Below are 24,685 nucleotides of genomic sequence, written 5' to 3'. Positions count from 1 at the left end.
ATACCTAGTTTATCAGAAGGGTAAAGAAGTTCTTCTAGGAGTTGGTAATAGATCTAAATGCATATTGGCAACCTAATTGGCAAGATATGGTAGCTCTAACTGTAGTTAGGAGATTTCAGAAATTGAACTTGCTGAACTAAGGAAGTAAATGCAGCCATCAATACCATTTCAACAGACTTTTTTGTGTATATGAAATATAGTTATAATCAAACTATAAAACCTATAAATAACACCTATTTTCAAATAGGATATTCAAGGTTAGGTAACATCATATCCTGACTTATTTACTTTAGTATAAGAAGTCTAAAATTATTATGGAGATCCTTGCTTTCAATGAATGTGTCATGAAATTCTCCTCTTGGTCACTTTTGGAATAAAGAAATTTTCTTTGCAGCAGAGATTTGTGAAAGGATTTTGAAGGTTTACACAGGTTTTAGTTGATCAAATGTAATTTCAAAAAGAATTATAATTGATAATTCACTCAAGCAATTTGGAGTATTCTCATGATACATACATTAAATTAATAGACTGTGGAGTGTTTCTTTAATCTATAATATGGATCTTATAGTTTCAGTTTCTGTTTGGAGAATTATGTATGATTTCTTGAGCAGAACTGGGTAGTATATGCTGAAACAGGAAGCAATTTTATCTGTTGCTAAATCTTAACTGAAATTTAATTTGTGGGACGCCTGGGTGGCTCAGTTGGTTAAGCATCTGCGTTTGGCTCAGGTCATGATCCCAGGGTCCTAGGATCGAGTCCTGCAGTGGGCTCCTTGCTCAGCAGGGAGCCTGCTTCTCTCTCTTCCTGCAGCTCCTCCTGCTTATGCTTTCTCCCTCTGTATCCCTCTCTGTCTCTCTGACAAATAAATAAATAAAATCTTTTTTAAAAATGTGATTTGTGTTTTTTATAGTTGGATTGGTTCGTTTTTTGAGAGAAAAAACATTGGACCTTTGGTAATATACCTTATTTTCTTAGGAAAACATAGCTGGTCAGGAATGGGGGCTTCATCTATCCTCTTTATTGCCAGGATTTTTCTGACTTACAACTTGAGAACTCTGGAAAAAAACTACTTCTTTACTCTGACTGGATGGTAAAAGATGATGAATTAAAAAACAACCCGAGGGTATTAATTTGATTGAGAGAGATGAGCCACCACACAGTTTTTCTTTAACTTAGTTTTTGGGTTCTTTTTTTTTTTTTTTTTTAAGTTCAGTTTTGACTAATTAAATGGGAGAAAACTTATAATTCTTGGGTACAAATCATTGATGACTGATTGATATCTATTTGTATTGCTACCTGGCAGAAAGCCTAGTAGATTTTCTAACTTGCTTTTTATTTGGCCTAAAATAATGCTTTTAATTTTTAGAAATAAATACTACAGAAGGAGCCATCTAAAAGCCAAATGGTCAAGAAGATTGATTGTGTGACTTAGAGCAGTTTCTCTCAAAACAGAGAGTTCCTCAGAACTTCCCAGTATTAGTAAATGTTTGTTTAAAAAAAAAAAAGTTTTCTTGGTCTTAACAGTTTTAGGAACTTACAGGTGAGTGGTAGTGGGAACTTTAAGACATTAGTGTTAGGCAGAACACTATTTGGAAATTAGTGAGCCTAGAATGATCACTATCACTCCTCTAACATTTTTGTGTTAATAGCAGCAACTACATATAATGACTTACAAATTGCTAGTATTTCAGAAGTTTGCTTTGAGATTAGTTCTTTGAAATATATTCATAGAAACACGGTCATGATTAGTGGATAGGTGTTCAGGTTAGCCTACAAAGGCTTATTTAATTCATAAAGGACTTCCATGAACATCACAGAGCCTAATCACATTATGCGACAGTATTTCTATGAGAAAAATATTTGGATTTGCAATTTTTTTTTTAAAGATTTTATTTATTTGACATACAGAGATCACAAGTAGGTAGAGAGGCAGGCAGAGAGAGGAGGAAGTAGGTTCCCCGCTGAGCAGAGAGCCCAATTTGGGGCTCGATCCCAGGACCCTGGGATCATGACCTGAGCCGAAGGCAGATGCTTTAACCCACTGAGCCACCCATGTGTCCCTGGATTTGCAATTTTGATAAGGAAGAGCACATCTCTTATCTTTACCTCTATGCACCAGGAACTGTCTTGGTACTGAAGTTATAAGGATTACAATGTTCCTTACATTAGAATTCCATGCATCAGACATTCTGCAAGTTCATACCTTACCTGGTGCCTGGCCTGGCCTCTTACCATTCAGACTCCCATCGTTTCCAGTAATTTATGCTGGTAAAGAGGAAGTTTAGGATTCTAGGGGCTGGTAAATAAAGACCTGGGGGTGGATAAGGTATGGGTTCAACCTCTTGCCCCAATACTTCTCACTTCAGGTAAGCTCCCCCTATATATATTTTTTTTTCCTTTTTATTTCTAAATAATTTCAGATTCATAGGAGTTAAAATGTACAAAGAGGCCCTATATAACCCTCACTAAGGCACCTCCAATGGTAGCATTTTATACAAGTGTACTACAGTACACTATCCAAACCAGGAAATTGCTATTATTGTAATACACAGAGCTTATTCAGGGGGGATGGAAGACATTAGAATGTAAAGACCATATAAAAGTATCAGGGGATGCCTATATACTGGAACTTCTTATAACCCTATGCTTTATGAGAAAGGATTTTGTAATGATAGTAATTATATTGAGTACCTACCATATTCTAGGTGTTTTATGTACATGAGATATTATCATGTTTTTATTTGTATTCCTACTATTATAAACCTTGTTGTGCAATTTTATAGCAGGCAGTCTTCTAAGCAACTAATATACATTAAGTCATTAAACCCTCCAAACAACACTATAAGGCAAGAATGTTATTACTCACTCTACAGGTGAGAAAACTGAAGAACAGAGAGGATTGGTGACTTGTCCAAGGTCACTGAATAAGCAGAAAACCTGGCATTTGAACTGGGGTGGACACCAGAGCCAGCACTCCTGATTACCATATAGGCACATAAACATCACAGTTCACGGTTAACTTTTTAAGGTAGGCATTATTACTTCCACTTTTTAAATAAGGAACCCAAAGTTCAGATAGGCTGAGCAACTTGCTCAAGACCCTATGCAACTAATAAGTGTTAGAGCCCCAGTTTGATTTCAGGTCTGACTAGCTGCTAAACTCCCACTGTTTCTAGTTGACCATTACTATGGGCTGCAGGCTTGTGTCCTAAAATCCATGTGTTGAAACCTCATCCTCAATGTGATGGTGTTTGGAGGTGGGGCCTTTGGGAAGTAATTAGGTCAGGAGGGTAAAACCCTCATTAATGGGATTAGTACCCTTAGAAAGGGGGCCCTTCAGAGATCCTTCTGCCAGGTGAGGTTAGTGCGAAGATGGCGGTCTATGAGGGAATGTGTTCTCATCAAATTGGCTACTGCCTTGATCTTGGACTTTCCAACCTGCAGAACTGTGAGAAATAAATTTCTGGGGGCACCTGGCTGGCTCAGTTTGAAGAGCACATGGCTCCTGATCTTGATGTTGTGAGTTCCAGTACCACACTGAGTGGTGAAGAGATTACTTGAAAATAAAATCTTTTTAAAAAAAGTAAATTTTTGTTGTTTATAAGCGCCGGTCTGTGGTACTTTGTTACAGCAGCCTGAATAGACAAAATCACCATGCTGCCTCTCTGGCCTATAACACAGATCTCCCCTGGGCCTCTATGATATTGTGGTTTATATTAAGAAATATATATTTGGTCTTCCTTCATGGTTCCTGGCACATAACTCCTAAAACCTTTGTAATTTCTTAAATGGTAACAATTACAGGGGTATCTTTCCTTCTCAGCTTCTGAAACAGCTCCACAATGAAATGGGTGTCTTTTGTTATTCATAACAAGCCCCTTTTAACCACATCTGAGTGTATGTTAATGCAATGACTTTTGGAAAGTCCCTAAGGACCCTGGGGCCTGGTTGCCAGGGGAACCAACTGTGTGATTAGAGGGTTCAAAATTTCAGTCCAACTCCTGCCCTTGACCTCTGGGGAGGAGAGAGGGACTGGCCAATGATTTAATCAATCAAGCATACTTAATGAAGCCTCCATAAAAACCCAAAAAGGTTGGATTGGGAGAGCTTTCGGGTTGGTGGACTCGTGGAGGTGCTCCAGACAGATATGGAAGCTCTGTGCCCCTTTCCCCATACTTTGCCCTGTGCATCTCTTCCATTTGACTGTTCTTAAGTTATATCCTTTTATAATAAACTGGTAGTCCAATACTTAAAACTGTTTTCCTCCGTTCTGTGAGCTGCTCTAGCAATTAATCAACCCCCACTCCAGTGGGGTTGGTATATAGATCTCTGATTTATAGCTGGCTGGTCAGATGTACAGGTGACAGCCTGAACTTGTGATGATGTATGAAATTGCGGGGGCAGGGGCAGTGCTGAGTCTTGTCCGGCTGAACCCTTAACCTGTGGGATCTGTAGGACACCCAGCTGGTGTCACAGAATCGTTTGGGGCAGGAAAAAACTACCACACATTGGTAATCAGAAATGAGAATAGTACTGTGACTGGACAGAAAACATTTTTTTTTTTTTTCCTAAACAGGCTCCAAAGAGGTCTAGTTCTGAAATGTCTAAGGCAGTGGTTCTCAAACTTTAAGGTGCTTTAGAACCAGCTGGAAGACTGAAAACCCAAATTGGTTATAGACTTAACTAAAAAAATGTGCTAAATAATGTTTTAAGGACAGAATTTAGCCAATTTCATTTCACTTTTTAAATAGATTTATGCAATATTTTCCTGGGTTCCTTTCTGTTCTCAAGCTTTTCTCTTGAATTTTCTCAAATGCCATTTTCTTGATGACATTTTTCTTAAAAGACTGACTCCACTGATCCTATGAAGTCTAGTCCAAGTTCCTTGCTGTTAGTTAAATCTCATATCCTCTGCTGCTGACTTTCCTCATTCCTTGAAGGCTCAGGCCCGTGTCTCCCTTCTTGAGTCACTTCCCAAAGAGACAAAACTTGTCTCTTAACTGTTCTTCTTCTGCTCAATTGCAGCCCATTTGCCAGGCATTCTGGTTTCCCTCTACTAGCTTCCACCTTAGGGCCATGCCCTCACAGTTAGTCCGGAATGGAGTCCCCTGCCACATCTGCAATGATCTCCAGGAACCATCTCTGATACCAACAAACAAGAAAATCCCAGTATCTCCATGGTTTAGTCTCCCTGTTCAGCATGGATTTCTTTAAAAAAAGAAAAAAAAAAAAAAAAAGAAAAACCTAATGGCACTAATCTACATGTAGTTTCTTTCTTTCTTTTCCTTCTTAAGATTTTATTTATTTACTTGAGACAGAAAGAGAGCACAAGCCAGAGGAGAATCACAGAGAGAGGGAGAAGCAGGCTTCCAGCTGAGCAGGAAGCCTGACGTGGGGCTCCATCCCAGGACCCTGAGATCATGACCTGAGCTGAAGGCAGATGCTTAACTGACTGAGCCGCCCAGGCGCCCCTATATGTAGTTTCTTAAACTGAAAAGATTGTTTTTGATTTTTTATTCTTTTCTCCTGGGTTCCATGTTCAAAGAGTGGCAACTTGTATCGAATAAATAGAATATGGTATTTCTCTCATTTGCCTTCTCCCTATTCTCTGCTACCATCCTCTGTTTTGTTCAAGAAAGGTAAGAAGTGTTTCATGTTCATGATGAGTTAGAAGAGAGCATACATGTTATCTACACCAACCACCTCATTTGTGCTTGAATTCTGACTTCTGTGGTTTCATCATGTGCAACATATTCATTAACTGGGAGCTCAATATTTCTTGAATCATAGCCCATTCAGTCTTCAGAGAATATCGTTACAAAGTTCATATTAAACAAGTATATATATAATATTACTTAAAAAGTCATTGTGATACTTAAGGTTTAACCAGATAGGCATCCATGGAGAATACAAAGGGCAAGGGCATTAAATAGGGCTATTTTTTGCATTTGTGAAAATGATAGATTTCTACCAACTATAATATATTACATCTAGGTTTTGGGTCCTGTTTTTAATTTTTTTAAAATTTTTTAATAAACATATAATGTATTATTAGCCTCAGGGGTACAAGTCTGTGAATTGCCAGATTTAAACACTTCACAGCACTCACTATAGCACATACCTCCCCAATGTCCATAACCCCACCACCCCTGTTTTGAATTTTGAGAGAATAGTAGTGCTAGTCAGACTGATGAAAATCCTCATGAATGTGAATGATTTTAATAACTTGAGTAGACAGAACTGATGCCATAAAAGAGGCAAGTACCTTGGATTATCACATATGAGGAGGACTCCGATGTATTTATTAGTTATTTTTATTTATTACTGAGTAGAGATTATATGTGGCATATGGTACCCACGTATACACCTATAATTCAGGAAGATGAACTACAAAACTATACAAGATAGAAGACTTATTTTAAGTCCAGAAGTTAGTCCTGAAATTCACAATACCTCATAGAATTCATCAGCTTTCTATTTACAGTTCTGTCACTATCTTATACAAAACCCTGAAGTCTCTTGGAGAACTCAAATAGCTTCAGCAGATTCTCCCGATGCCTGTGAAGTCAAAGGTCTGTAGCTCCTTGAGTATTTTAGACTTTGACCACTGATTACCTTATGATGGACTGCAGAAAAGTATTTAACAACAAATCTTTTAATGTTTTTCTCACCCTTCCCATTTGGTTGAATCCTGGAAACATTTGTCCTTTCATTTAATACTTAAACCAACATCATTAGGCCCTGTTAAAAGTTTTTGTCTTTATAACTAATGAAAATCAGAGCCCGGTAGGTGTTAACCCACCTTATTTAGAGCCCACTAGGTATTAAAATGTCTTGTTTTCTTGCCTTTTGGCTTCAACCCTAAGATCTGCCTAATCAAACCCTGATGTTCTACATGGCAGAACGTAAGCTACCATACTGATCCCAAATTAGACCTCCCAGGTTTTTAGTTCTATTTATAAATAGAAGCATCAGAGGAAGCATTTAACTTGTAGACAGATCAAGTCAACAAATAACGAGTAATATTATTCAGTAAATTCAAGGATATCACAGAACTATTTAGAACAGTAGAAAAACATTCATGTATGGGTGGCCTAGGAGACCTATTTAATTTCTAGAAATAGGAAATTCCTTTATAGTTTTTGTTCTTGTTTTTTTCTTTTATTTCTACTTGTCATACGAAAAGATGGAAAAATTACCCATCATTTGTCTGTCCTGATAGTCATTATCATAGAACCTCATTAAAAGTAATTAAAATTTGCCACAGAAATCTTTTTGAGTGCTGCACATCTTTGTCTCATTGAATCTCTGCTAGTCCTCTTGGAGGCACTCTTGTGGCATGCAAAGAGTTCCAAAGGTACATCAGCAAATTGTTAATCTCAGCACCCTTAATGTGCTAGCTTCTTTTAGGAATAATTTAAACACGCTTTGGACTGTCCTTATCACAAAGTACTGCTCTTACTATAATACCCAAAATAACAGGAGTAGGGGGGGGCAGAGATAACACATATATCTCTAACCACCTGTTCGTATGTTACCACTAGTGTAGTGTGTGTCTTAGTGATATCGTACCCTGTAATGTATGGTCCAGTGTAGCATATACCTAAGTATAAAGCAGAGTGTATAGCCAGGGTCAGCTTCCAGGGCATGCAGCTTATAGTCTCACAGGGCCCTGCACTGAGAAGGGCCCCACATTTGGTTTAATGCTCAGTTGTCACTATCTTGAAAGTTGTGATTTTTTTACAAGGGGTTCCACATTTTCATTTTCTACTGAGCCTTGCAAATTATATAGTCTGCGCTGGATAATGCAGTGTATATTCTCCTAAATACCTCCCTACCCACAACTCTTTAGCATGTATTCCTTCAATCTAAAAAAAAAAAAAAAAAAAAAAAAAAGGCTATAAAATACTCCTATTTCAAATGTAAATAAGTAATGTAAATATTATAGGATCATATTATATATACTAGTTTTGCTTTCTCATTTAATATATTAAGGATATACTGAAGAATACTCTCTTGTATGGATAAACCATAATTTAACTACCTACTGATGGACATGTATGTCTTCTGTTCTTTGCTGTGATAGTGAACATCTTTCAGCATACATCTTTGTTTACTTGCCCCACTATTTCCCTAGGATAAATTTCTAAAAGTAGAATTGCTGAGTCAAAGGGTATGGACATTTAAAATGTGACACATACAACCCAACTGTTCCTCAAAAGATTACACTAGGTTATATCAATCTAAATCCCACCAACAGGTTATAGGCACCATGGTTACCCTGCATTGTTGCTCCCCATGCTAGCATAATAACTCACTTTCACCTCTGTTGATCTGATATTGCTGGTATTTCTAATGGCATTAACCTGAGTTATTAGATCACTGGGATATCATTGATTCTGCTAATATGGAATGGGAGTTTATTGAACCAAACATCAAACATAAAGTGAGGGGCGCCTGGGTGGCTCAGTGGGTTAAAGCCTCTGCCTTCGGCTCAGGTCATGATCCCAGGGTCCTGGGATCGAGCCCCGCATCCCCCTTTCTCTCTCTGCCTGCCTCTCTGCCTACTTGTGATCTCTCTCTCTCTCTCTCTCTCTCTCTCTCTGTCAAATAAATAAATAAATAAATAAATAAATAAATAAAAAAAACATAAAGTGAGTACCTTTAGGGAGAGAGAGAGATTTTGTAGAGGTCTCCTGAGCAAATTATTTGAGGCAGTCTAAGTTCCCATGTTTTCTTTCAAAATAAGGGTTTTGTGTTCTATGTGTAACATTAACATGTGTAAAAAGGATGTTGTAAGTGCTCAAATAAACCCTCAGGACATTGACCTTGCTATTTTTCTGCTCTTAACCTCCCAAACTTTTAAAACATTTTTTAAATGTTGAAACCATTTCAGATTTTTGCTGAAGCTGTGAGACACCAATACACAGAATTTTCATATACCCTTCACCCAGATTCCCCAAATGTTAACATTTTACCACATTTGCTTTGACATCTTGCTCTTTCTCTGAACTCTTAAAATAAGTTACATGCATGATGATGACTCTTTACCCGAAATGTTCTAGGTTCATTCTCTTATAGAATCACAGTGTATTTATCTAAATCAGGAAAATTAATTCAAAATTGATATTTGTACACATTATTTAAATTTCATTAATTTTCCCAATAGTTTTTTTATAGAAAAAGAAAAAATTTTTTCTGGTTCAGGATTCATACCAAGATCACACATTACATTTAGTTGTCATGAGTCCCTAACCATACATACTTTTTTCGTTGGTCATATTTTCCTTGATAAATACTAGGCTGATGGGAAAAAAAATACTTTTCGGCAACCTGAATTTCAAAAACCTGGTTGGTTAATTGTTGTTTTTGTTGTTTTGTATTTACATGTTTTAAAGTAAAGTTGCTAAAAAAGGAAAAATAAGATCCAAAAGTTAAAGAGGTAGGATACTGATGATAAATAATAGAAATCTGCAGCAGTAAATCATTAACTATAAAAAATGAAAATTTCAAAATGCTTTCATTAATGCCCTAGGTTTTTGTTTTTTGTTTTTTTTCTTTTTAAAGATTTTATTTATTCATTTGACAGAGAGAGAGAGATCACAAGTAGGCAGAGAGGCAGGCAGAGAAAGGGGGGAAAGCAGGCTCCCAACTGAGCAGAGAGCCTGATGTGGGGCTTTATTCCAGGATCCTGAGATCATGACCCGAGCCAAAGGCAGAGGCTTAACCCACTGAGCCACCCAGGTGTCCCAATGCCCTAGAACAGGAAAGTCTTAGGGCCTTTCTAAAAAGATTGCCACACATTTGTTAATAGTACCAGGTATTGAGAAGTCCTATTTGATTATATACACATAAAATGACCTCTTAGTTCCTAGAGAGTCTAGGGAGCAACAAAAGTGAAGTAGATATAATGAGAAATGACTAACCTCTGGAGACAAGGACATCTTTGTTCTCAGTAAGAAGACACTAAGCAGCTTTTTTTTCTTTTGATTTTTTTTTTTTTTTATTAAAACCAAAATAATGTGAGGTATGTTGACTGAGTAAATCAAAGCCTTAACTATGGTTATCACATGAACAGACTTCCTGAGGCACCAAGGATTTTGGATAGTTGCCATCAATTGACCTGAGAGCTTCTACAACTTAAAGGTGAGTTCATAAAGAAGGTGCAGATGGGTATTTTATTTATTAAACATTCAAAAAGTTATCACTGCTAGTCAAATGGTATTCTAACCACCTTGAATGAAAACTCCTTAGGCTATTACTTTTTCCATTTTTCAAATAGGGAAGCAGAGGCTAGCAGTTTGTCCAAGGTCACACAGCTAGTGGGTGGCTATAACACTGAGGATCTCAAGGGAAGGCCTATAGGGACTAGGGTGGTTTAAAGCCACAAACTCTCAACACTGATGCATTTGTTTCATCTGGAGGCTAGGGTCTCACGGTGAAGAAAAATGGCTGGGCACACAATGAAAATTCAGCAGGATGGGAACAGCAAAGAAGGAAAGAGAAGGTCCAGACCAATATGGGAGAGGGAACTACTCGGGAAACCTCGAAAAGCAAACTGCCCTATTTTTAACAACTGCAGTTATAAATACTATCTGTACCAGCCTTCCTTCTTCAAGTTCAAGAAACTTAAATTCACATAAAAATGAGCAGTAGAAAGAAATCAAGGTCTGATGGCATTTGAAGTTATAAGAAAAAAGAATAAGATGTATAATGACATCCATACAGACAATAAAGGCATACCCGAAAGACATGTTTGAGAAAGCAGGTCCAAAGCACTATATTAGTTCAAAATGAGGTTAAAATGCATGAAGAAAATAATATAAGAAATGAAAGACCAAAATAAATTAGAATTCATAAAGGAAGTAAGAAACTTCAAGAAAGAATTCAAAATTAAAGAAGCAGAGTTCAGGTGGGCCTCCTCAAGAGCCTGGCTACAAGGCTTCTGCACTCTGGACCCAGCACAGACCTCCTGGGGCAGCTGCCTCTGGGTTTATTAATAAAGGTCCTAAATCTCTTTACTTTTAAAAGTGGCCTTAAAATATTTTAAAATAATAAGTGTGGAGTAATTTTAGTAAAGATGCTTATTTTAAATAAAATATGAACATTTTGTTTTATTATAATTTTAATCTTAGGCCCTGTCATTGCCATCCAAAGACAAGTGGTGCCTTTCTATGCCAAATGCAATTTTGTGAAAAGTGAGTCAGTTTTTTGGAAGCCAGAATCATAAAAGTCGTGGCAATATCAATCAATAAATGGTGGCAAATTCCATAATATATTATGGAGACATTATACTTATGTATAAACTCACTCAAAATGTATTTGAGCAATCTTTTGTAATGTCATATTACATCATTATGAATTGGAATTTTGCCATCATAAAGGTGTGAGGAATATCTTTAGGACAATGATGCTGTTAGCAGAAGAACTGAACAGAAAACTTAGAACAGTGGTTCTCAGGGTAGGAGACCATATGCAATTTTAAGAATATGACTACTGTTTTCCTAACATAATAGTTGTGTTTTTAAGATTTTTATTTATTTATTTGAGAGAAACTGAGAACCAGAGAAATCAGAGAGGGAGATGTAGACTCACAGCTGAGTGGAGAGCTCACTGTGCGGCTCGATCCCTGGACTCCAAGATCATGACCTGAGCTGCAGGCAGATGCTTAACCAACTGAGCCACACACCCTTGTTTTCCTAATATAACCCAAGAAAAATAAGCTTGATAAAATCCATTCAGTTGGTGGATGACTTGTCTACTGTGAGAAGGCACTATAATGGAATAGAGTAAAATCTGACATAATGATATAGACCCAGGTGTGTGTGTGTGTGTGTGTGTGTGTATCAAGTGTACACCAGGGGTGGGCAGGTGCAGACCTACTATATTCAAATCACCGTGGGATATTTTCCAAACTAAGAGTACACAGGTCAAGCCCATCCTATCCTAACTGAAAACCACAAATATGAAATATTAAGGGGAATTGGAGAGATATCTGGACTATGTGCAGAGGTTATGTATTCTAGTGTAGATGATCCTGGGAAGTTTTCCAACCCCTGAATTTTGTTACACAAAACATCAAGTTAAATGCATGTTGAAAAGTCTTAAAGGAAAACCAATGGCTTTGTCAGCAAGCTGTTTTTAAGTTCCCCATAACTGGCTCCATTTCTCTGAACCAACATAGAACTGAAGGGCAAAGAAAATGCTTTTACTGGATTTTGATGAATGTAGAGATAAGAGACTCTGATATGGACTTCTCCAGAACAATTTCAGAGCCAGTCTTTGGATCCCTGAGCAGGTCTTCCTCACCAAGAAAGGAATGAAGGTGAACTAGATCTCTTTGCCCACTATTCAAAATAAGTTAATTTACCGGTACAATTGAGCCACACATGAGTACAGATAACATTAGTCAATTTATCTGGGTTTCATTTCTGGGTCAAATTTGGACGCTGGACTCCAGGTGAGTTGTGCCTGCTTTGTTTCCTAGCACCTTAACCTCAGAGCCTAAACACAGCCAATTCTTTCTCACCTAGTGGCTGAATCCCTCTAATACTTGTCCAGCTCTCTGCTCTTTTTCTAAAAAAAAAAAAAAAAAAAAGCATTTTCACTGTTCATGGCACATTCATTGGACCTTGGAGGCTAAGAAATGAGACAATTAAACTCAATTTGACTTAGCCCAGTTTATTTCTCATTAGCAGCTTTAACAAAAAGTTTCTTGGGGTGTGATCAAAATATCTAATTAAAATGAGATTTGAATGTTGAAGAGTCCGATTTATTCTTGATACCATGACCCTGGGAATACAGAAAATTAACTTGTTCTTATTGACTATGTAGACATTCGGCTTTGTTTTTACAGAACACAATAGAAAATTTTATAGTAAGAATATTAGGGGGTTTCTGGGTGGCTCAGTTGGTTAAGTGTTTGCATTCAGCTCAGGTCGTGATCCCAGGATCAATCCTGGGATGGAACAGTGCCCCTTGTCTGGGCTACTGGTTCAATGGGGAGTCTACTTGTCTCCCTCTCCCTCCACCCTTCTCCCTGCTAAAGCTTGCTCTCTTGTGGGCACTCTCTCTTAAATAAATAAATAAGATCTTAAAAAAAAAAAAAGGAATATAGGCAAGTTCTATGGACCTTTGGGGAAAGCACTATCTCCAAGGCAGATACAAAAAACCCCTACTTATGTACTTTTTTAAATTGTTGCTGTGTTTTATGTTTTCTTTATGTGGTTTGTGGTTATTGTAATGTAATAAATAATGCAAATGGTAAAAATACATAAAGAAAATTAAACAGTAGGGAGTTATCAAGTAAAAAATAAATCTTCCTCCCAGATCTCCCCAAACTTTAAGTTTCCCTCTAAATAAGACAACAGTTTCTGAAACTAAGGTTGACGAGCAGGTGGTGCATTAATCCTTTTGCAACTCAATCTTAGTCTTTCAAAGACTTAAAAACAAAACAAAAACATGTTGGGCTATAAATCTTAGCACTGTAGGAAAGAGCCACACAGCACTCGTTTCCTGAGAGTCATCACTGATGTTGCTTACATTTAAAGTGGACATGATCCATGGTTTACAAATTGTTGCACAATAAAAATTAGAATGCCCTATTGTGGATCATTGCTAGGTACCATTCAGGTTACAATTTAACTATGATAAAGAAACCAAACTATGGGAAAAAATGATAATAAGTGGGACAGGCATCAGAGATTTAAAGCAATTTCATTAAAATGAAATAATGGTTATGAAAGTTGGTTTATGGTTTGAAGTTATGGTTTATGGAATATTCCCCAACCCTCACTGTTATGAATGACTGTTTAATTGTTATCTTTGATAGGAGTTTCAAAATGATAGGTGTATTAAAGATAAATTCGTTTCTATTTGTGTAAGTCTAATTGTAAATGTTTATCTTTTCATTCATTGATTTTTTTTTAAAGATTTTATTCATTTATTTGACAGACAGAGATCACAAGTAGGCAGAGAGGCAGGCAGAGAGAGAGAGAGAGAGAGGGAAGCAGGCTCCCTGCCGAGCAGAGAGCCCAACTCAGGACTCGATCCCAGGATCCTGAGATCATGACCTGAGCCGAAGACAGCGGCTTAACCCACTGAGCCACCCAGGTGCCCCTCATTCATTGATTTTTTATATATATATATTTTTTTACATAAGAAATTCCTTATCGGGGCACCGATAATCATGGGATTGAGTTCCACATTGGGCTCCCTGCCCAGTAGAAAGCCTGCTTCTCCCTCTCCCTCTGCCTGCTGCTCTGCCTACTTGTGCTCTTTATCTCTGTGTCAAATAAATAAATAAAATCTTAAAAAAAAGAAAAGAAAAGAAATTCCTTATCTTGGGGCACCTGGGTGGCTCAGTGGGTTAAAGCCTCTGCCTTCAGGTCAGGTCATGATACCAGGGTCCTGGGATCAAGACCAGCATTGGGCTCTCTGCTCAGCGGGGAGCCTGCTTCTTCCTCTCTCTGCCTGCTTCTCTGCCTACTTATGAACTCTATCTGTCAAATAAATAAATAAATAAATAAATAAAATCTTTAAAAAAAAAAAAGAAATTCCTTATCTTTTCATGGTCAATATCTGCTTGTTTTTGATATCTGAAAACAACATTTCTAAGTTATATTGGATATAGTCTCCCTTTACAGTTCCTTGCATTAAGCTACAATCCTAGAGCGAACATAGAATAGATATTTTCTGTGAAAAAAAGTTGTATTTGTTCTAGTTTTTGTTGTTGTTGTTGTTGTATTTTGATAGCCCAGAACCCAATATTTTGTTAGTGTGATTTGAATTATTTTCTTCCAGTGCATTTCTCTTAACACTTATCTATACTGAATTCACTTGTCATATTTCTGCATTTTTACAGCCATTGTTATTCTTTTTTTTTTTTTTTTTTTAAAGATTTTATTTATTTATTTGTCATAGAGAGAGAAGCGAGAGAAAGCACAGGCAGACAGAGTGGCAGGCAGAGGCAGAGGGAGAAGCAGGCTCCTCACCAAGCAAGGAGCCCGACGTGGGACTCGATCCCAGGACGCTGGGATCATGACCTGAGCTGAAGGCAGCCGCTCAACCAACTGAGCCACCCAGGCGTCCCAGCCATTGTTATTCTTAACTATGTTTTACAATCCATACTATAAACATTCCTTTCTTTATCCAGCAAACATGAATATCTACCATGGCTCAAAGTTGGATAACACCTAGTGCCATTTCTTTTTTTTTTTTTTTAAGTATTTTAAATTTCTTTTCTTTTTTTTTATGATTTTATTTATTTATATTTATTTATCCAAGAGAAAGCAAGAGAGAGAGAGCACAAGCAGGGGGAGGGGCAGAGGAAGTGAGAGAAGCAGACTTCCCAGTGAGCAGGTAGCCCAGATGCTAGATCCCAGGATGCTGGGATCAGGACCTGAGCTGAAGGCAGACACTTAACAGACAGCCACAGAGGCACCTTGACATAGTGCAACTTCTAGTACCCTCACAATGTTTGGCTCGAGAGGCCAACCCTCTCACGGAAAAGCAAAACATACTTGAATGAATCAGTTTTATAAAATGTTAATACAGAAGATAGATTCAAAATATGGTCACCCACCATAGGTATCACAGTGAAACATAATAATAATGTTGGCAGAATAAGCTTAATTTATTTTATTTTAGAGAACTAGATACTTGCTATCCTCAGATAATTGGACAAGAGCTCAGAAATAGTCTTCCATTATATTTAAAGGAGCAATGTTTGGTCACTCATGATTTTAATTTGTGTTCTATGAACTCTGAAAGAATTCTTTCGTCCTAGTTTGAAAGGTTTTACCTTTTGGGTAGCTATTGCTTCAGTAAGGGTAACTAGGGATACTTCATTTGCTTAGTACTAACTTACCAGAGTTGATTATGGAGAACATTGCCAAACTAAAGAGTGTCATTTGTATTTCCATTCAGAAATAAATGGTAGAAAAAGTCCAAGGATTTCTCTGTAACATCATGGTCTATTTCTGTAGCAGATGTACTCTACCTCCTAAATGTTAAGTCATATTTTGTATTGAAAAGCAAAAACCATGTATTTCAGTTGTTACCTAATCAGTACCCAAAATTGGCGTAATGGGCTGATGGGCATTAAGGAGAGCATTTGATATAATGAGCACTGGGTGTTTTATGCAACTGATGAACCACTAAATTCTACCCTGAAGTCAATAATACATGATATGTTAACAAACTTGAATTTAAAGAAAACAAACAAACAAACAAAAAAAATATTACCACCACCACAGGCAAAAGAAAGGAGCATCTTGCATCTTTTAACTGAAGCCTCTTGAACTTCTCCACAAATTTATTCCCATTTAGTTGTTCCTTTTATCAGTAAATGGTAACTCTACCTATCCAGTTGCTCATGCTAGAAACCTGGTTGTCGTGCTTGGAAATCCCACCTCTTTGTGAAGGGTACTTCACATTCAATCAGTGACCTTTCTACTTTCAAAATAATTGTTGAATTTGTCCACCTCTCTCCATCTTCATGGTCATTGCCCTAGTCCAAGCCAACAAGTGTCTCTCTGGATGATTGTGAAAATCTTCACTGGCTATTCCTTATTCACACTCGCCTCTTCTCCAATCCAATCCTCAACAGCTATGAGAGTGACAGTTTGATGAGAAATCACAGTATGTTACTTGTCTTGGCCTGCCCTTGCTCTGTAACAAAATGCCTCAGACTGGTTAGCTTATAAACAACAGAAATTATTGCTCACAGCTCTGGAGGCCTCAAAGTCCAAGATCAAGGCCTTCTGGTAAAGGTCTTCTTCCTAGTTCATAGTCTGCACCTTCTCACTGTGCCCTCACAGGGTTGAAGGGGTAAGGATCTCTCTGGAATCTCTTTTCTACAGGTACTAATCCTATTCAGGAGGGCTCATGACCTAATCATCTCCCAAAGTCCCCACCTCCTAATAACCATCACCTTTGAGGGTTAGGATTTTATATAAGAATTGGGTAGAGGGGTTACCATAGTAGTCATTTCTCTGCTTAAAATCTTTAAGTGGCTTCTCATTGCCCTTAAGATAAAATTTTAAAATCCTTAACACGATTTTCCAGGGCCTATGTAATTGTCAGTCATTTTGAGCCCTTGTTCACCATGCCCCCAGCTATAGAGACCTCCTTCCTCCTTCCATACCCCTCAAACTCCTTTCCATTTCAGGACCTTCTTAATGTTTCCTCTGCTTCCTTGTTTTTTCACCACCTCTTGGTGGGGAAACGCTTTGTCAGATCTCAGCTTGAATGTCACTTTTCTTTTAATCCTGATCCTACAGGCAAGATTGGATTCCCCTGTTATACTTTTCTCAAAATGCTCTATTCTTGTTCTTTATAACAGTCACTAAAAATAACTATATGGTTATTTATGTAATTATTCATCCAATGTCCACCTTTTCCACTATTATAAACTCTCCGACGGTAGAGACCTGTTTGTTTTTTCACATTGTATTCCAAGTCCCTAGAGCATTTTCTAGCACAAAAACTGCTCAACAAATATTTGTTGAAAACAAATGAGGGTAGATACCAAAACACAGTAGAGTTTAGTTTATGAGAATTGCAGTATTAAAGTGAGTCTAGGGTGCCTGGGTTATACAGTGGGGAGGGTATGTGATATAGTGAGTGCTGTGAAATGTATAAACCTGAGGATTCACAGACCTGTACCCCTGGGGCAAATAATACATTATATATGTTAATTAAAAAAGAAAAGTGAGTCTAAGGGCACCTGGGTGGCTCCATCGGTTAAGTGTCTGCCTTCAGGTCAGATCATGATCCCAGAGTCCTGGGCTTGAGCCCCACATCGGGCTCTCTGCTCAGGAGGGAGCCTGCTTCTCCCTCTGCCCCTTCTCCACTTGTTCTGTCTCTCTGTCCCTCAAATAAATAAATAAAATCTAAAAAAAAGAAGTGAGTCTGTAATCAATCAGCAAGAAACTAACCAATTGGTTATCTTTTTTTTTTTTTTTTTTAAAGATTTCATTTATTTATTTGACAGAGAGAAATCACAAGTAGATGGAGAGGCAGGCAGAGAGAGAGAGGGAGGGAAGCAGGCTCCCTGCTGAGCAGAGAGCCCGATGCGGGACTTGATCCCAGGACCCTGAGATCATGACCTGAGCCGAAGGCAGCGGCTTAACCCACTGAGCCACCCAGGTGCCCCTCCAATTGGTTATCTTTTCTGAGCTTTGAGAGCCACAGACTATGGCCTAGTCAACTTTGTACATATCAAATACCCCTGTCTTATTGAGTCAAATACAAATCTTTTTATCTTTCTGTCTCTTTTATCAATTTTTAATTTTTTTTCTGAGAGAGAATGTGCATGAGCAGTGGGGGGAGGGCAGAGAGAGAATTGTAAGCAGGCTTCAGGACCTACATGGAGTCCAGTATGGGGCTTGATCTCACAATCCCAAGATCATGACCTGAGCTGAAATCATGAGTCTGATGCTTAATCAACTGAGCCACCCAGGTGCTCCTATTTCTGTCTCTTTTAAAGCAGTCACAGAGTCTATCTTGTCTGGCCTTTCATTGGAAAGTTTTTTTAAATTTCTGAGAAACTTCACCATGCACCTACTTTTCTCTGCTGTGGGTCTGCCAGCATGTTTTCCTCCACTGTTGCTAACTTCTCTGGGCAGCATTACCTGACACTCATGAAGGGAGCCACCTTGTCTTGCTCTGAGACTCTACCAAGACTGTTCCAATTATTGCTTCTGTGCCTTGGTTCTCAGATATAAGTCCACAGACTGCCTGCCAGTGATGCTGCTACTGTTGCTGCTTGTGATTCCATTTACCACTCTTTCTTTACTTGTTCTCAGTGACATGCACTATCTGGAAAATTATTTTCATTGGAAATAAATGAAATTATTTCTCCTCTCTTCCAGATCATTTGAAACATATTAACTGAAATGGTCTTGACATCCTTTGGGCACCACTGTGATAACCTCTTCCTAGTTTTTATCTCTAAGCCAGTTCCCTATTGCATAGGGCAGACGGTAAGGAGGCCCTATGATCTCTACCTCCTGGTATTCTGCTCTGCATAATCCCCTTCCCTTGAGTATGGGTGGTATCTGTGGCTTGGCTTCCAACAGGTAGAACACAGTAACGGTGATGGGATGTACTTGGTCACATGGGTGTGATTACTTACTAAGGTTATAGCATCTTACTGAAGAATTTTCTTGCAAGCTGCTGTGTTGTGAGCTTCCTTAGGGAGAAAATCACAGAGTTAGAAATGGAGGGCAGCTTTTAGCCAGCAGCTAGCAAGAAACTGAAGATCTTAGTCTGACATTCTGAAAGGAACTAGATGCTGCCAACAACCACATAAGTCTAGAAGTAGATCCCTCAGTCTAATCTTGGGTGAAAATACCTTGATTGCATCTTGCAGAGGACCCAGTTAAGCTGTATTCTAATATTAACCTCACAAAACAAAGATAATAAATGTGTCTTGTTTTAAGCCACTAAATTTATAGCAATACTTTTATGCAGCAATAGATAATAGATGTATTAGAATACTTCTATCCTTGACTGAGATGCTTTTCTGACACATTATTTCCCAATCATTTTTAAATACCTTTCAGCATGGAATTTGGACATAATGAATTTTGAGGAAACAGATATTGTAGCTTTCTTTTCCTACATGTAATTATTTACCTACAAAAAAATTGTCTAACCAAGTATAACTCTTGCCTTAAGAATGCTTAGACTTGGGACACCTGAGTGGCTCAGTTGGTTAAGCAGCTGCCTTCGGCTCAGGTCATGATCCCAGCGTCCTGGGATCAAGTCCTACATCGGGCTCCTTGCTCAGCAGGGAGCCTGCTTCTCCCTCTGCCTCTGCCTGCCATTCTGTCTGCCTGTGCTCGCTCTCTCTCCCTCTCTCTCTCTGATAAATAAATAAAATCTTAAAAAAAAAAAAAAAAGAATGCTTAGACTTATTCCTTCTGTGCCCAGGGATCACATGTATGTACATATTCAAAAGTAATACCTTTCATAATTGATTGCATCAGTTCCAGTCTCAAGGAAGTAGGACTACAGCTACTCCTTCCTTGGCAAAATCTCTATCATGAATAGGACAACTCCTACTCTAGCACAGTGTAATCCTTTTTATTTTATTTTTTTTAATAATTTAAAAATTTTTTTTAATAAACATATAATGTATCATTAGCCCCAGGGGTACAGGTCTGTGAATCGCCAGGTTTACACACTTCACAGCACTCACCATAGCACATACCCTCCCCAATGTCCATCCTTTTTATTTTCTTTAAGATTGTATTTTTTTATTTGATGGGAAGGAGTGCACAAGCAGGGGCTAGTCTATTTAGACTAGCCATGTTTTACATGCTCAATAACATATGTATCATTGGGGTGTCTGCAGCAGAGGGAGAAGGGGAAGCAGGTTCTCTGCTAAGCAGAGAGCCTGATGCAGGGCTGGATCCCAGTATCCTGAAATCATGACCTGAGCCAATGGCAAGCGCTTAACCAACTGAGCCACCCAGGCATGCTAGCACAGTGTAATCTAACACAGTGCCTTTTATTGAGTATACAGTCTAAAGCTATTTCTCTGGAAAACTGGTGTCTGAATGTCTGGTTCCATACCATGCCTATTACATTAGCCTTATGTCTGAATTAGAATGTATCTATTCCTAAAAATGGCTAGATGTGTAAGGGTAAGCTGTAGGTTAGCACCATCCAACAGAAATATAATGCAAGTCACATATTTAATTTTATGTTTTCTAGGAGCTGCACTTAAAAAGGAAAAAGAAAAAGGAAGATTGATTTTAATAATATATTTTATTCAACCCAAGATATCCAAAAGAGTATAATTTTAATGTGTAATCAATTTAATAAAATTAATGAGATATTTTGTTTGTTTTTTTTTTAAAGTGAGTCCTTGAAATTCCACTTTTTTTTTTTTAAGATTTTATTTATTTGTCAGAGAGAGAGGGAGAGAGAGCGAGCACAGGCAGACAGAATGGCAGGCAGAGGCAGAGGGAGAAGCAGGCTCCCTGTTGAGCAAGGAGCCCGATGTGGGACTCGACCCCAGGACGCTGGGATCATGACCTGAGCCGAAGGCAGTCGTTTAACCAACTGAGCCACCCAGGCGTCCCTAAATTCCACATTTTTTTACATTTGCAGTGTATCTCTATTTAGACTAGCCATGTTTTACATGCTTAATGAACATATGTATTGTTGGGGCACCTGGGCTGCACAGTCAGTTAAGCATCCAACTCTTGGTTTCATCTCAGGTCATGATCTCATGGTCCTGGGATTAAGCCCTGTGAAGGATTCTGCTCAGCCCAGAATCTGCTTGAGATTCTTTCCTCCTCCCTTTTCCTCTCCTTCTGGTCCTCCCCTTGCTCTTTCTTGTACTCTCTTTATAAAATAAATGAATAAAATCTTCAAAAAATGTAATACACTAATGAATTGTTGAAAACTACATCAAAAACTAATGATGTATTATGTGTTGGCTAACTGAGCATAATCATAAAAAACGTAGTGTGTATTGAACAAACACAACTTTAGAGCTTTACATGAGCATGTTAAACCACTGACATCACAATCCATATAAAATTCTGCATAAGGCAGCTGGATTCTTTTGAATTAAAAATGCATGTCCTAGGGGCGCCTGGGTGGCTCAGTTGGTTAAACGACGCTTGTGCGTCCAATTCTTGGTTTCAACAGCTGTCCTGATCTCAGGGTCGTGGGTTTGAGCCCTGCATGGGTCTCTGAGCTCAGCATGGAGTCTGCTTAAGCTTCTCTCTCCCTCTTCTTCTCCTCCCTGTGCTCTCTCTAAAATAAATAAATAAACAAATCTTTAAAAATGCACATCTCCTTTATACATAGGTAAACAAAACAAGATTTGAGTGGCTAGGCAGGCATGGATCAAAGAAGGGAGACATTGTAAGTACAATGATGTAATAGTTATACAATGGATCCTTGGCATGTGTAGATTTCATACCTGCCCAAGAGAGACTCTTGTGAATTTGCTGGAGTTCTTATAAATTTGTTGTGGTATGAATCTGAATTGGCCTGATTACAGGAGCAGTCCCTTTGCTGGGGCATAAGCCTGTCTGACCTGCCTTGTCTGTATTTCTCTACTTATCTCACAAGCATTAATGTTCACTAAAAGCCTGAAGGAGTCAGTTAATTTTAATCATTTATGTTTGTGGCACTTTAGGGGAGGATTCACATGTGTAGTGGAAATATACAGACTTGGGGTCCTGCCCATGCTAAGACTGAATCCTTCCCCAACGTCATATTTTGATGGAACTATGAGGGTCTTGTAAAACTAGATTAGGTTCTCTGTCTGATTCCATTTAAGCAAAGTCCCCATGAAATGTCACACTTCACTTACTGAAAGTTTTCTTTATAGCATACTGCAATTTTTCTTTCTTTTCCAGATACTATGCTATCTTAATGATATTTGTTAATATTGCTTAATGAGCCAGAGAAAATTCTTACTCTTAACAAATTATTCCTTTCAGAAACTTTCCATTTTAAAGTTCCATGAAGGGGGAGCAAAGGACCTTTACCTGAAGATATTTAAGTACTCTTCCAACAGATACAGCTGATTCTTTGTCATACAGGGCTACAGTGTTTCTCAAGAATTATTCAGACTCATGGCTCCACCGAGAATTCTCCTTGATATCGATGAACCATGTTATGAATATTTCTTAAATTTTAGTAATAAGCATGTGGGTATTTATTATGGTTTAAATATGTTTTAAGGGGCGCCTGGGTGGCTCAGTGGGTTAAGCCGCTGCCTTCGGCTCAGGTCATCATCTCAGGGTCCTGGGATCGAGTCCCACATCAGGCTCTCTGCTCAGCAGGGAGCCTGCTTCCTCCTCTCTCTCTCTGCCTGCCTCTCTGCCTACTTGTGATCTCTCCGTGTCAAATAAATAAATAAATCCTTAAAAATAAATAAATAAATAAATAAATAAGTAAATAAATAAATATGTTTTAAATAGTTTATATTTAAAAAAAAATGAGGAAAGGTCATTCAACCTGTTCTTTGATCTCTATCCATTTATATAAGGTTTCTCCACCCTGAGCACTACTGAACTTTGAGCCCAATAAGTCTTCATTTTTGATGACTGTTTTATACATTGTAGGATCCTTGGCCTCTGCCCACTAGATGCCAATATCTTATGTTCAGCCATTTCTGTTTCTACAGTCATCATTTATTTGGGGGCTCTCATCTCCTCACCTAGATGCCATTTCAGTCCCTGAACTAGCCGATATATTCAATATTCTACCTTGCTAATATACCTTCCATATTGCCATAAATGTAATAATACTGGGCACCTGGGTGGACCTGCTGGTTATGTGACTGACTCCTGATTTTGGCTCAAGTCATGGTCTCGAGGGTTGTGGGGTTAGGCCCCGCATTAGGCTCCACACTCAACAGGGAGTCTGCTTGAGATTCTCCCTCTCCCTCTGTTCCTCCCCTGACTTGTCATGTCCTCTCTCTCAAATAAGTAAATAAATCTTTAAAATAATAACAACAACAACAACAGTACCTACAATTTATTTACCCTCTGCTATGTGCCATGCAAGTATGCTTTGCTCATTCATTAACTCGGGTCTGATACGATGAACCTGAAAATAGAGCAGTTAAGTGACTTGCCCCAAATGACTCTTCTAGTGAGTACAAGATAAGATTCAAGTTTAGGTCAGCTTAACATCAAAGCCTATGATTCTTAGGTTATCACACTGCCTAAATATAATGTCTTCCTAAAACATGAGGGAAACTTGTTCCTTTTCACAAACTTTGAGTGGCTTCCAGTTCATGTCTCAGGCAACATAACCTGTCTGTTCCTTTAGGCATCCTGCTCCTGTATTTCCATGCACACTACATTCGTATCTCACTAAATGATGACCGTTTTCCCAAATTTGCCATACATATTGGTGTTTTTATGCCTGTGCTCAAGCTGTTCCCTCAATCTGAAATGCATTTTCCATCTCTTTTTCTTCTCTAAAATTCTAATAATTATTCACAATCTAGTTCAGATATGTGTTGTTGTTTTTTTTTCCCTGTGAAATATTTCCTGATATGCCCAGAATGAATTGTTTCTTCACTCCTATAGCACAACATTTGTCACATACAGCTTTACATCATCCTGTTCTATTGAGGACTTTCCTACATATCTGTCTGTAAATAAATGGAGGGTGGGGATCACTCCTTGCTTACATGCTGCCCCATTCAAAAAGACTGAGGTGACTAACTAGAGGCCTTTTCTTTGTAGCTCTGTGTTTCCTAGAACATATTCTATAGGGATTTTTAGAAAACACACAAGCCTTGATAAAAATTGGTTGACTACATAGACAAGTGAATGAGTGGATACATGACAAAATATTTATTCCCATCACAAGGATTTTGGAAAAAACACTTCTGGTTAGCTGTTATTGAGAAATGGCTTAGAAAACCATCTCTGGGGGTGCCTGGGTGGCTCAGTGGGTTAAAGCCTCTGCCTTCAGCTCAGGTCATGATCTCAGGGTCCTGGGATCGAGCCCCGCATCAGGCTCTCAGCTCAGTGGGGAGCCTGCTTTCCCCCTCTCTGCCTGCCTGTCTGCCTACTTGTGATCTCTGTCTCTGTCAAATAAATAAATAAAATATTTAGACACACACACACACACACACACACACTCACACACAGTAAAGAAAACCATCTCTGCGTGCCATTTGGCACAAAGCAG

The 24,685-nt window shown here is 38.4% G+C and overlaps 1 protein-coding gene across 11 annotated transcripts in view; it reads left to right on the top strand.

The window, feature by feature from the left end:
• LOC131824918 (vasodilator-stimulated phosphoprotein-like) overlaps positions 1–24,685 on the top strand; it is a 113,568-nt gene that overhangs the window by 2,655 nt on the left and 86,228 nt on the right. For 2 of the 11 annotated variants that reach the window (XM_059163627.1, XM_059163628.1), the window contains exons 2-3: positions 10,080–10,147; positions 20,726–20,852. The exons of 1 other annotated variant lie outside the window; for it this stretch is intronic. The gene's annotated coding sequence lies outside the window, so the exon portion shown is untranslated. Of the gene's footprint in view, positions 1–2,874; positions 8,447–10,079; positions 10,148–18,876; positions 20,853–24,685 lie in introns of those variants that run through there. 8 more of the 11 variants (XR_009351037.1, XR_009351038.1, XR_009351034.1 and 5 more) reach the window with 6 other exon arrangements.

The sequence above is a fragment of the Mustela lutreola genome, chromosome 2, assembly GCF_030435805.1.
Source record: "Mustela lutreola isolate mMusLut2 chromosome 2, mMusLut2.pri, whole genome shotgun sequence".
NCBI lineage: Eukaryota > Metazoa > Chordata > Mammalia > Carnivora > Mustelidae > Mustela > Mustela lutreola.
This window is presented reverse-complemented; position numbering and strand designations above follow the sequence as displayed.